At 36.7% G+C, this 14,503-nt stretch overlaps 1 long non-coding RNA gene across 2 annotated transcripts; it reads right to left on the bottom strand.

Moving 5' to 3' along the window:
• Positions 1–2,097: 2,097 nt before the first annotated feature.
• Positions 2,098–11,273, bottom strand: LOC121395087. Of its 2 annotated transcripts, XR_005962244.1 has the most exons (4): positions 10,353–11,273; positions 8,171–8,295; positions 4,698–4,779; positions 2,098–3,112 (listed from the first exon to the last, which is right to left on the bottom strand). It is a non-coding gene; the product is annotated as an uncharacterized LOC121395087 (long non-coding RNA). The 2 variants fall into 2 exon arrangements; XR_005962243.1 differs by having other exon boundaries at positions 4,698–8,295.
• Positions 11,274–14,503: the final 3,230 nt, after the last annotated feature.

Genomic DNA, 14,503 nt, shown 5'->3' with positions numbered 1-14,503 from the left:
AGGACCTTACGCAAAACAAAGTTGACCTTTACCATTCAGTGTTATAAAATGTCAGCAGCTATAATACGTGTAGTATCTCAGAAACCCTTTCCTATAATATAAATAGGTCTATAACTACAATTACAGGTCTTTTGGCACCCCCTCCTCACCTTTAGGTGGAGTTCAAAGATGAACTATGGTATCCCCTTCTATTTATAGTCTAATGAATACAAAAAACACCCCATTGCCAGTGGAAACACATCTAGCCAGAGAATAAGTTTACACGGAGAGATCAATTCTTCCATACCCCCTACAATTATTTAATTAGTTCAAATCCATTAGTCCGTTACCTAAAGCAATTTCTCATTCATAATTTGTTTTCTTTAATCATCTAATGTTTTAGCGCTAACAATAGTTTATTTAAACAATTAATCTGAAGCACGAAAAAATTATTTATTACGTTTAAAAATCATAAAAACTCTTAAACAAATCTCTAAAAATTCAGATTATGTGATGTATTCTCTAACTTCTGTTAGTTCTACAGTAGTTAATGTCAGTTCATAAAAACTTTCACATGAATATACTGTACTTGGAGGCTTATTTACTAAAGCTTGGATTTTAGTGGTTTAGTGACTAAACTCACATTTATTAAAGTCCAATAAAAAAAATTGTTTTGCAGACAATTTTTAGTGGAGAAAAAAGCTAAAAACCTCTAAAAGCCTGAATTGATTTAAAGTGGTCTAATAGGATAAGCACAGCTCCTATTGACTTCTATAGTATCTCTTTTACTTGGCAAGTTTTGTAAGTAAGTAAGTTTTGCCTTAGAGGTTTTTGTGTTTTTTTCACTTAATAAATCTCACATTTTTTTTGAAATATAGAAAACCACATATTTTTAGAGATTTATGTCAAAATTTGATTGTTATCAAATAATCATATATTCTTGACCTCAATTGTATTGTTATTACTGTATTGCAGCTTTTTACAGTTCTTTTTAATGATGATATCTTTTAGTGAAGACTCCTGCACCTGTAACATTTAGGGGCAGATTAACATATGGTCGAATATCGAGGGTTAATTAACCCTCGATATCCGACTGCCGAATGTAAATCCTTCGACTTTGAATATCGAAGTCGAAGGATTTACCGCAAATAATTCGATTGAACGATCGAACAAATCGTTCGATTCAAAGGATTTTAATCCATAGATCGAACAATTTTTTTTCGACCTAAAAATTGTTAGAAAGCCCATGGGGACCTTCCCCATAGGCTAACATTGCACCCCGTTAGGTTTTAGGTGGCGAAGTAGGGGGTCGAAGTTTTTTTTAAAGAGACAGTCCTTTCGAATGGTTGAATAGGGACACTTTATTAGTAATGAACTGTGGAAGAATTGGTTTTTCTCAATTGCCCCCCCACACACACACACACAACCAGCACCAAATGGCAGATTCCATATGAACATCAGAAAGCATCTCTCCATCCTAAAGCTAAATCCTCTCTGTTAAAGGGATACTGTCATGGGAAAAATATTTTTTTTTCAAAATGAATCAGTTAATAGTGCTGCTCCAGTAGAATTCTGCACTGAAATCAATTTCTCAAAAGAGCAAACAGATTTTTTTATATTCAGTTTTGAAATCTGACATGGGGCTAGACATTTTGTCAATTTCCCAGCTGCCCCAAGTCATGTGACTTCTGCTCTGATAAACTTCAATCACTCTTTACTGCTGTACTGCAAGTTGGAGTGATATCACCCACCTCCCCCCCCAGCAGCCAAACAAAAGAACAATGGGAAGGTAACCAGATAGCAGCTCCCTAACACAAGATAACAGCTGCCTGGTAGATCAAAGAACTGCACTCAGTAGTAAAAATCCATGTCTCACTGAGACACAGAGACACATTCAGTTACATTGAGAAGGAAAAACAGCAGCCTGCCAGAAAGCATTTCTCTCCTAAAGTGCAGACACAAGTCACATGACTGGGGGCAGCTGGGAAATTGACAAAATGTCTAGCCCCATGTCATATTTCAAAATTTAATATAAAAAAATCTGTTTCCTATTTTGAGAAATGGATTTTAGTGCAGAATTCTGCTGGAGCAGCACTTTTAACTGATTCATTTTGAAAAAAAAATAATTTTCCCATGACAGTATCCCTTTAATGTTAACTGCTGTTTAAACCCAGTTCTGATATTTCCCACTTTTTATCCATCAAATGAGTAAGTAAACCAACTGTATAATGCAGTTATAATGCAGTTCCATTAAATGGAAAGTGTTTCATTCAACAGAAACACACCTTAAATATGCCTTTTGCATTTTGATTTATTGGAGAAGTTGGCAAAGATCTGTATAATTTTATAGCAAAATCTAAAATTGGCAAAGTGCCCTTTCATAAACATGTCCAAACACACATTTTGCTTTTAGAAAGAATAAAAGCCAAACTATAAATATAGTTTCAGTTCATTCAATCTCTAGACAGTGTGTAGGATTTAGACTTAGACTCCCCTAATGGAAAATCTATAAAGGAACATCAGCTCTCCATGGGGAGTTAAGTAAAAGAAAGTGAAAATATAGATATTTCAGAAAGTAAATAATCTAAAATATAAAAATTACAACAAACTGTGAATTTAACTGAAGAGCAAGTAAATGTATTGATTTAAAGGAATAATCCAGCAATAATATTGAATGTTAAATTACGTGTTACGAGTTCCATGTATTTTTTAATTACATTAAAAAAATGCTATAAAAACAACTTGCAAACCAAGCGGCATGCATTAAATAATAAGGATTGTTTCCACTGGCAGGACTGTCCTTCTTCTTAACACTATGGGGGTTATTTATCAAAATCCAAATTTTTCAGATTTTTTAAATAAAAAAAGTCTGACCAAACTAGAATCCACGATTTGACTGTAAGGCTTACCGGATAATCAAGTGATGGATCTTTACTGGATAACAAAGGACCCACAAGCGGCTCACACCACACAGAACCCACCCAAGGATGATAAAGGGGGAGCCGTGAGTGGAGAGAAGCCAGTGAGGCTCAACCAAAGTTAGGTACCAGGGGGTCGAGAGAGGAGTAGTGAAACCACATCTGAGTTCAAGGGCAAGCAGAAAACCAGCAGGAACGGAAGGCAGGCCAAAGGTCTGGAAAGGCAGTGAAGATTCAGAAGTCAAGAGCAAGCAGGGGTCATACACAGGAATCAGTAGAAATTGTATAGCTAGGTTTCAGGAAAAAATTACGATAACCATGAAGTCATACCCACCGGACGTAGCCGCGCTCAGTGCCATGCTCGGTAAGGATTCTTACATTGTCCTTATTTATTATTAAATTGGTTTGGGTAAAAACTCAATCGAAAACCTGAATCGTACAATTTTTTCTGAGTTTTTTCCCAAGTCGATCTGTTTTTTTGAGCTTTTTCCTGAAAAGCCAAAAAAAGGCCAGAATTTCAGGCTAATTCCAGTGCACACAGCCTCGGCAGGTATGAGATGGTGAGTTAGAATTTTTACTGGATAGGGCTTTAATAAATCTTGAAAGTTCAAGTTTAAAAAAAGAAAAAAAATAATTTAGAATTTTGCCTCAAAAAGCCTGACCTGGTAAATAACCCTCTTAGTTTTTGATGGAAGTATATTTTTATATTAATGTATATTCTATTGTTGTATTGATATCTGTATGTTATTCATTTGTTTAAACGGATAGCACTTTGTAAACAAGTAGTGCTATATAAAAATATACACATACATAAGATCATAACATCTTATAAAGTCAAGTGCATAAAGAACAAAACAATTATAAAAGCCATTCATCAACACACCAACATGTAATGCACTAAAATAATCAATGCAGCGAGCATGTTGGTGCAACTATAAAGGTACTTGCAACCAAATATGATTCTGCACTTTCACATGGTTGCCAATGTCCCATCCTGCCTCTTATGATAAATGGTGTACACACTAGTCATACTGCCACCCTGGACCCGGCAGAAACTCCAGAGTACCCAGAGCAGGTTGCATCAATAGGTACACCTAGCTTGCAGCAGTGAATCAGATGAAATTACCTTTTTGAATGTGCGCACTGGAGATGATGCAAACCCCACTGTCTGAAATTATGTAACTTGTATTTGGTTGATGTCAGAACTAGGGATGCACAGAATCTTACTTTTCCTACTGAATCCCAAATCCTTATCACACAATTCAAACAAATCCTGAACCCTGAAGTCTGAATCCTTTCATGGGACTGTAAATGGGTGTTGTGCTCCAAAATATTGATGCACTTTGTAGGGTTCAGATTCTAGTTTGTCCAGTCTCTTGGATTCAGCCAAATCTCAATCCTCCAAAACCGAAATCCTGGATTGCATCCTTAACACCAGAGTAGTTGCATCCGGTTTGACGTATCAAGCACAACTGCATTTTGCGATTATGAAAAAATGCTGCATTAAGTGTAAAAAGCATGGTGAATTGAGTCACAAATTATATTTTGCACTTAGGTTTGTAAATGCGCTTATAGTTCTCATAGAGGTTGCATGCTCTGGTGTTGCAATTTCTATTGCAGTGTTATTTTTGAGCATAAATAGTGTTGACACTTTTTCACCTGATGTCATAGAGGCAAATTCCTTTCTTGATGATAGAATTGATTATAGCATTTCTTTTTTGAAGTGAGAGGTTTAGGTGCCCGTTTCCTAGATTTAAAACCTAACATAATAGATTGTCAAGAGTGGACTTTTATACTCACTGTTCCAAATGCTGTTTGCCGATTGTCCTCTATAACTTCTTTTCCTTATGTTCCCCAGGTGGGCTGCATTCCCTAGGTTTTTCTTTACGAAAAAAGAGTTTACTTTCACATAACAGCAACAGGATTCAATAGAAAATATTGATGAATAGTTACGGAAGCAAGTTGAATTCACTTTTTTTTTTCTATTTAGGACAATAAAATGTTTGATGTTTTCCTGAAATCATCTTCACCTGAGCTCCTGGGATATACAGCCTGATTGTACAGGTTATCTATCATTATTTAATTTATGTATCCTGCTTCCACTGAGTTTTGTTCCTTGCATCATTTATTAACACTAGTGCAGTTTAAAGTGCCATTTTGCCTTTCCCCCTAATGCTGTGCGGTGGTGGATCAAAAGCATACCTAAGATGTTGAAGTGCAGGCATTGTTTAAAACAATATATAGCATGAACACATGCCGTCTCATAATATATATATATAATTGTCTGCCTAAGGCATAGAGGCAAAGCAGGAATTATATGATTGACAGCTGAGATATTCAAATACCTTTATAATGGACATGGGTGTGCTAATAAAAAAAGTAATAAAATAACTTTTATTATTCAACATTTTATGACAGGTCCCCTTTAATTAGTTGTAACCTTATCATTAATAGCCTTTGATTAAGGATGGATACACCCTTGTCAAGAGTTTGTGTTTTTAACCTGAAACAGTTTTAATATGGGTTCTGTGTTGCCACTGTTTTCTTTGTTCCCATAAGCTGAAAGACCTACATTGGTCTCACAAGAAGGATTCAGCTGACCACAGTGAAGGAGAGACTCTTCCCATTTTCTAGCTTACTTAGGTTCACTAAACCATCATCTATCTGGAAAAGTCTAAAACGATAAAACTCATTGGAGAAGATTGTGGCTAAATCCAATTCATATAATGCTGCCCTAATGTGTATTTAAAATGAAGCACAATCTCCTTTACAGATTAAATTTTTTTGTTTCAATGATCAAACTATTTGGTCACAGAGGTGGCCAGGAATCAAATTATGCAGAGTAGGCTGACATATGTCACATTAGCACCAAGTGGGTTAATATAAAAATATAATTTTTACCACAACTGGCATTTGAAGTGTAGCTGAATTATATAGGCACTAGCGATCTACTTGCTACAACAGATCTGTTTGCTTGCACAGATCTATTTTTTACACAGGTATTACTCTGGCTGTTAAAATGGTTTCACATAACCAGAAGCCAAACCTAGTCAAGAGGCAGCTAGGACTAATTAACTCAGTGTAGAGGCGTCTCCAGAGACACAATTAAATGGTGCAGTGCAGCTCATCATATGTTTAGCAATTATTGGATGCAACATCTGTTATTGTACATTACCAAAGCCATGGCAATTCATTCATCGCATGAAAGAAAAACTGGGTCCACTTATATCACACAATAAAAAAGCACTATAGTCCCAGCATAAGCAACAACACTGTTATACTTTTCTTGGTGGCTCAGTTACATACTTTTAACTTTACACAATGTTTTTGTCGTCATTTTTTTTTATTGGGTTGCTTGCTTATCTCTGGAGAGCCTTGGAGAGCTGGTAAAAAGTTTACAATATTGGTAAAAATACAATACTAATTGGTGAACTACAGTTTATCACATGCTAGATTATTTGCTATATGCTACTGTAAGTATGTTTATCTCTATATCTTATATATATTCTACAAGGAAGTTGCATCAAAATGCAAACAACTGTGCATACATTTTTTTAAAATAACTTGCATGTGACAACATCTTTAGTCATTTTGTCATTTCTGGCATAAACGTCCTTTAGGGTGCAGTTCATTTGCCACAAGTCTTGTTTGACTACTGATGGAACCAGCTGTGGAAACCCTGGAACTACTGCTATGTTCAGAGAACTTTTGTCTTCAAGGCCCCTCAATGTCAGGTACATTTGAAGACAATTCATTAGATCAGATGGCTACAATGATGCTTTTCAAATATGCAAAACTGCATATGAGCATGTTTGGACAAAAGTGCCTAATGAATGATGTTAATATTTGCACCCACATTAAATGCATAACCATACTCATTGCTTCCTGGACTCGGCCCCGCCACCACCTTGTTTCGAAACTGCCAAAAAGCTAGTACGGCATAAGGGAGGGACACTTCACTAGTTTTGAAAGAGTAGCAAAAAACCCAAGCAGATGCCTACTGAGATTTAAATTGGCCAATCAAGACCTAGAGAAAGGGGACTTGTGCAATATGTGACTTACAAATTTCCCCAGAATTTCCTATACTTTTACCGCTTGTCTTCAGAGTACCTAAAAATAATATAAAATAATAATACGATCCAAAGATGTCATGCTTCCCTTATATTGTGCTTCATTATTTTTTAAATAGCTATATAGAACATATTGCTAGGGGTTACTCTCTTACATTGATGCATACATAAAAGTGCAATTTTGGATACTTTCATCATATTATTTATTTTTACCCAAATTCTGCTGTTTTTCCAAGAAGTCCACATCCACCCATCTCATTTTAATCTGTACTTGTGACCAAAGGCACTCTTTGCACTTCTGCATAGCTATACTCAGCTCTGAACAGTACTTCCACTCTGGATTGAGGTGGGTTCTGGCCAGCTCCTGCATAAAATCTTCGGGTTGCGAATCTACTGTAGCAATACTGTCTTCTCACCTAAATTTATAGACTTGCGCTCTCCCCAGCCCCATTTGTGACATCTCTGCGGGGCGGGGTGGGCCTAAATTTATAGACCTGTGGCAGGTCTAAAAATTTAATAGTCGGAAACCGGCAATGCGAGGTCACGACCCGAAGATGCAGGAGCCGCATATCACTAGTTGGTATGTTTTTACCATATTCCCCCTTTTTCTTCCCAGTATTCCACCTTCATTGTGGGTGCTATTGACATTTTTTCCCCACAATGCATCTTTTCTCACAAATTCCCACCATCATTGCAGGCATCATCATCAGCATGTATTTTTTCCCACAATGCATCTCCCCCCCCCAGAATCTAATGCAATAGTAATCATGTGAATTGCATCCAACTTATCAAATTGGTGCAACTGTGCTGTGCACTTTGCCTTAAATGGGGCACATTTGTGGGTTGGGATAGGGTGGGTTAGGGTCGGGTGTGGGTGAAGAATTTCTCAATCCGTACACCACTAATGCCAACTCCTGAAATTGCACTGTTTACTGAGTACAGTACAGTATATGAGGCCACAAGTCAGACATTATACATTATTTTGACATTACAATGCATTTTTTTATGCAAAGAAATATACACATAAGTATGCACACACACAAATATATACCGAATGAACTCATAGAAGGAGGCTTAATGAATACTGACACCTTTTTACATACTAAATGCATTTCTGCAGTCATTTTTTTAATAAGAGATAGGCAGACTACTGTAGACTTAGTGTTAGGATTTTATAGAGTGAACCAAGTTGCGAGTACCGACCAGTTGTGCGAGCGGGTTGAGATGCAAGGAGCGGTGCTGCGAATGAGAGCAGCGGGTGCCGAATGCTGGCAGGTAATCCAAGTGCAGGAGGGAGAACCATGACGGAGTCAGGGACGTGCCGAGGTCTGAAACCAAAAGCACAATAACAAGTGTCAGGTGCCAAAGGGGTAGCCAAAGACCAGTTGGGCAAACACCGGGAACAGTACTGACTATTAATTAGCACTCTCACGAGTGGCAACCTTGTTTGCTCAATAACCTATTGTACTGGCAACTGAACATGAGCTATAAGCAGCCTTCCAATGCTGCTGATTGGCCAGTTGCAACCTCTCCTTTAACTCCTACTTCTCGAGACCAAGTTTCTTAGAAAATTATATCACCTCCTCATTTTTTTAAACCATGTTGATAAAAATAAAATCATGGCAAGCTGGGAACAGCTCTTTTAAGTCATGTCATCACCTATGCAGCTTTTGCTGTTTGACATTCATGTGCCATATTTAAAGTAATAGTCAATACAATGTAGGTGAACTCCATGCTTGGTTCAGTACTTTACTCTGTAACAGCACCAACACAGACTCAGGACCCAATTGTCCACGTATTTTGAAAATTAACAATAAAAATTGGGATGTACTTCCAAGAGTGTGTTCATTCCTGAGTGTGCCCAATAGTGTATTATCCATTTGGTAAAACAGCCGTATTTAGAATTAAATCTACTCACATTCTGTCAGATTGATAACAGCATCTGTATATTAAACTCGGACCTGATTGTAGCTTTTCCTGCCGACAGAAACTGCTTATGCCCACATATGAATGGCCTTATTAAGGTTATGACTTGGCAATCACGTGTCATAGATCATAGAGGTGTCTCTTTTTACTGGTCCTAGAAAGCGGAGCCTTTCGTGCAGATCCACAGATCATGGGATTTTTCCCTTGGCCTTTAGCAGATCTTGAGATGGAGTTTCAAGTTGTGTTGTTTGTAAGTCTGGTAATGCCCCCCCTATACTGTATGTGCTGATGAGAAATGTTGACAGGATACAATTTTTTTCTGTACAAACTGCCTCCTGAGGGACATTGGTATAATGATGGCCAGGCAGTATTTGACAAAACTTCCTGGCCATACAGTATATTCCTGTTAGGACATCTTTAGAGGACAAAATAAAGTATTGTATTAATTGCCAGATACTGGGAACACAGACAGTTCCCCCTGTTCTTTCCAACCTCTGTTCACTTATGTACAGTGACATTGCCTGCCTGTTATAAATGCAGAAAGTACAGTAATCTTTCTGCAATCAGTAACTAATTACTTATTTCTTCTATGACTATTTTTTTAACAGTATTTTTGTTATGGGATAAATTGCTATTCAATTGAAACCCCAAAGAAATGTATTCTATACAAACATACCAAGTAGAAGCAATGAGTCTTGTTAACATGTTAGGCTTTAGGCCAGTGTCATACAGGTGAACTGTTCTGACCAAATTACTGTAATTTGATGCTGAAATCCACATAAGTGTCATAGGCCCCCATGCCTTGCCCTGAGGCTCATGTTAGTGTCATGCAAGACATATGCTTGTGAACCATGCCATGTGCATAGATATGAAATCTATGTAAAATGAGCAATTTGCTTGCAACTTGTAGACCTCAGATATAAGCACCTTGTTTGGAAAACTCTGAATGTAAAAGTAGGGCCCTCGGCAGTTATAAATTAAAAAATAAAATGAATGTTGGACCCATTTATGGGGCTTAATTAAAAACACTGGGCAAATTTGACCATGGGCAGTAACCCATAACAACCAATTATTCATTGGCTTTTTTTCAACCAGCTGCAACTACACAATGAATGCAAGCGTACATTTGGTAGCTATGGATTACTGCACAGGTGCAAATTTGCCCAATGTTTATAAATGAGTTCCATGAAGTCCTCTTTCTATCATGCCTCACTAAATACCCTGATCTGTTCCTTAACTTTAAAGATAATGTCACCTTTACATTTTTTTCATAATATTGCAAACAACTCTACTGCAAAAAGCAATATACTCATTACTGTCACTGATACTTTAAAATAAACATTATAAACATCATAAACGTTATGGGGTAAAAAATGTATATTTTGTTATATTTGGGGGACTGGACCTAAATAAATATCCTTATATAATTTATTGCTGTTCCTTTATCTAGAAGTCATACCATGATTCAACACTAGCTTCTTCAATCTTTTTTTTTAAAACTCCAAAGACACAGACAGTCCTGTCAAGGAAAATAGGATCTTAAATTAATTACATCTTCAGAGTTGCAAAGTCAATAAGAAATAACACACATACATTTGTTTTGAGGGTAATAGTAGTACAGTCTTTTAAATAACATCCTGGCATATTGTATCTTCATGGTAACTAATTTGTCCATGATTCCCCTAAGGCACATTTCACCCTCTGAGAAAGTAGAGGCAAGACATGTCTATACTGATACTAATCATGCCTGATATACACCAGGGTCATTACAATGCTGTCCCTAAATAGAATGCCAGTGTGCCAGATGTCTGCTTTGTTTTAAAGGGATTTGTTTATTTTGTTTGTTTTGTTTTATTTTTTTTAAGCTGGTTTAAGTTACTTTAGAATTTAAAGAATACATTGATAGAACTATTAATGTAAAAATACTGTTAACAGTAACAAATAGACTTACCTTAGTAACACAATAATTTACTAAACAAGATTACATAAAAATATATCCAATTTATTTATATTAAGTGGAAATAATACCTATAAGACCCATACAAAAATGTTTTGTATGGGTATTTTTTCATTCTATATTATGTAATAACAAATGTTGTTTTCCACCACAACCAGTAAGGATTTTAAAGAACATATTAACAAGTTTTGCATGCTAACATCATCAAATACTGTATACTCTTTACACAATGCATGATATGCATCTTACAGACTTTCTGACCTTTGGGCCACTATTGCCACTCATACGTATGTATATTTATGTGAATAATATACCGAGGAAGGGCCATTATGGGGTTCCTGTGATACTGATCTTGATTTTAGTCATATACAAATCTTTATAATGTACTGTAAAATGCTAATATGAATGGAACATTAAAGGGCAGATTTAGAAGTGAAATATACTTCTAATTCGACTATTGAATGGCTATACTTCGACTTTGAATATCGAAGTCGAAGTTTTTTTACCGAATTTGAACGGTTTGCGGTCTAAGTAAAATCGTTCGATTAGGCGATTAAATCGTTTTCAGCGATCGATCGAACGATTTTACTTTGACTACAAAAAAACTAACAAAGCACTTTGGCAGGTTTAATTTGGTGAACTATTGAAGTCGAAGTTTTTTTTAAAGAGACAGTACTTCGATTATCGAACATTCGAATATTCAAACTATTTTACTTCGAACCGATTTCGAAGTAAATTCGAAGTTGTAGTATCCTATTCGATGGTCGAAGTATCCAAAAAATTACTTCGAAAATTCCCTCGAATTCACTTTGACCCTTGATAAATCTGCCCCTAATAGTTTCTATAGCTATAACTCTATCTTGGCCGTAACCAATTATCCTACATCTCCTCCAGAGGAAATTTCAGGGAATAGAATCTGTGGTTCCTTCACTCTTTATTTGCAGGAAAAGCTATCCTAGCAAGAAACTGGCAACAGCACAATCTAAAACCAATTTACTTGTAGAACTTCAAAAATTAGCTATATTTAAAAAAAACACCTTCACTAACTTTCCTTAGTTATAAAATCTTCAAATACTTGTCACCATGAGACATTTATACCAACTCCTACTAGAAATCCCCCTAACCTAATTAAGATTGTTATATATCTTATTCTATATTTTTTACTACTGAAAGAAAGCTTCTCTTTTTCTTCTTCTATGTTTTCATTCTTTTTTTTCTCACTGTTTAGATCTGTAAAATGAAGCAAAAGATATAAATAACAGTTGTTTTTACAGCAATTCAATCACTCTGAATGCATCACATCTTAAAGAGGCATATGAATTTACTGGTAGAAATCCTGGCATTTTTTATTACATTTTCACAATTTCTGCTTACTTCATATTGATTTCAATATGGTGCAGTATGAGTGAGTGCAGAGGACACAGCTGGTGGGTAATAAAACCACTTCATGTGCAAGTATAATAATTTATTCATACTTTAATTTGAATCTGCAAATCTCACTCTTTCTTTTTATAGGGATTCCTCTGATTCATGAGCAATTGTTAAAGGGTCTCTTTACAATAACATTTGCATGAAGAATTGTGCATTCTACCATGGAATCATTTCTAATATAACTTTATGCAGGTGATAACAAAACTAAGGGATTGTTATTGATTAACGGGTTGTCTTGACTATCCCATTATATAACATTTTTAACAGTGAGAAAGACATCAGCCCACACTTATTTACTTTTTCTCTGTGTAAGGAAATTCTTGAGTTAATACTTGAAACGCATGATATGTGAAATGTAGCTTCTTTTACCAATAACATGTCCTTGTGATAATTGTAGCTTCTTTAACAATAACAAGTCTTTGTGATAATTTGAAACAGTGCATTTGTACACAGCTAACTGTCCCCTGAATAAATGACATGAACGTGGGGCCAGATCAGCTGCAGAAAGATTGTAACATTTTACAGTATCTATAAAAGCCAGCTACTTTCTGTATTAGCTGGTCAACCTGCAGCTTACTTCTGTATTGCTTGTCCCCTCGCAGCGAGTATAAAACTTATCACATTCCTCTGAACCCTGAATGGTCATTGGCAGATTTTTCTAACAACTTGGTCCTTCGAGCCGGAAACCAACATCTGTCTTCTCAAACGGGAAACGTGACTGTGGTCACTGCAGAGGGTTAATCATATTCTCTCTGTGGACTGAACCGAAAGACCTCCGACAGCTGTCGTAAAGAGAGGCCAGTTGCACTCGTTTGGGGGAACAGTGACGGTTTCCAAAGAACACAGCGACCAGGGTCACTGGAATCTGGTAACGTATATGTTTTCTTTTTGTTGTTGTTGTTACTAGTTGTCTACGTAGAGGTCCCATCACTAGACTGTTGATATTAAGGTGTTAAGTGGCGTAATCGCCCGCCTTTGATAAAGAGACAGGGAGTGATAGTGGGTCCAGTCACCTAGACTGTTGCTACGTAAAGGTCCCGTCACTAGACTGTTGATATTAAGGTGTTAAGTGGCATAATCGCCCGCCTTTGATAAAGAGACAGGGAGTGATAGTGGGTCCGGTCACCTAGACTGTTGATATTAAGGTGTTAAGTGGCAGAATCGCCCGCCTTTGATAAAGAAACAGAGTGACAAGCGGACGAGTCCATAGTCTGTGTGAGAAGACTACAGGAATAACTAACTCCGTGTGCACGTTAAAGATAAAGAGTACTCCGGGGACCGCGGAATTTGTGTTTGAAAGTGTGTGAAAGAGAGTGTTTGGGAGTCAAAGAGGGAATGGTCAACCCCTCAGACAGGCCGTAAAGGGCGATACACTGACCGGTGAACGTTTTCGGCAAACGGACTACCTTGCTCCTCAGGTTTTACTTGGCCGAGCTCCAAGCTGTGAGGCCATATCCGTGAGTACTGCTTCACCAGGCGTTTGACTCCACAAAATTGTTTGTCAATTGTTTGTCATCTATACCTACTAACCATGGGAAATAAATGCTGTAAAAGTATCAATGATCTAACTGAGGACGCTCAGTTCATGCGTGATCAGAATCCAAATAATATCAGGTTCTTAAAAGGTAGAAAGAGTATTCTAATTTTAACCCTATATTAGACAAGGAACAGTATAGATTGCTTGTTGGAGAGGTACTGACGATAAAAAATGTACATCAAAAGTTACCTATAGGTCACGTTAATTGTTTTTTGTTTTTTTCTTTCCTGGGAGGTTTGTTTTTGTAAGTAATTATTAGATGAAGTTTCTAAACCTGACTGTTTTGTCAGCCTGTCAGTTAGAGATTCTAATGCTAACGGCCTCCTGCTGCACAAATATGGCAGCCTCCTCATACAGGAGCATTGGGCATCAGACAGGTAATGTAAAAGCATTGTGCAAATACGTTATTGTGAAGTTATAAGTTTCTTTCCAATGCAATATTATGAGGAATGTAATAGGAGGGAAAATAAAGAAAGGAATGCCAAGAAAGGCAAGGTACAAGATCAACTATATGTCAGGTAATAAGATAATTAAGGGATTGTGGATTGATATTATTGTAAACTGAAGGAAGTCTTTGACACATATAGTGGTGTGCCTATACCAGATCAGGGCATGGTAAATGATAGTCCTTATGAGCTACAACTAAAAAATGCATTCCTATGAGGATGTCTTTGCAGTTTTGTGA

The sequence above is a fragment of the Xenopus laevis genome, chromosome 6S (genome assembly GCF_017654675.1).
Source record: "Xenopus laevis strain J_2021 chromosome 6S, Xenopus_laevis_v10.1, whole genome shotgun sequence".
Lineage (NCBI taxonomy): Eukaryota > Metazoa > Chordata > Amphibia > Anura > Pipidae > Xenopus > Xenopus laevis.
The sequence above is the reverse complement of the archived record's forward strand: the minus strand, read 5'-3'. Positions and strand labels throughout refer to the sequence as shown.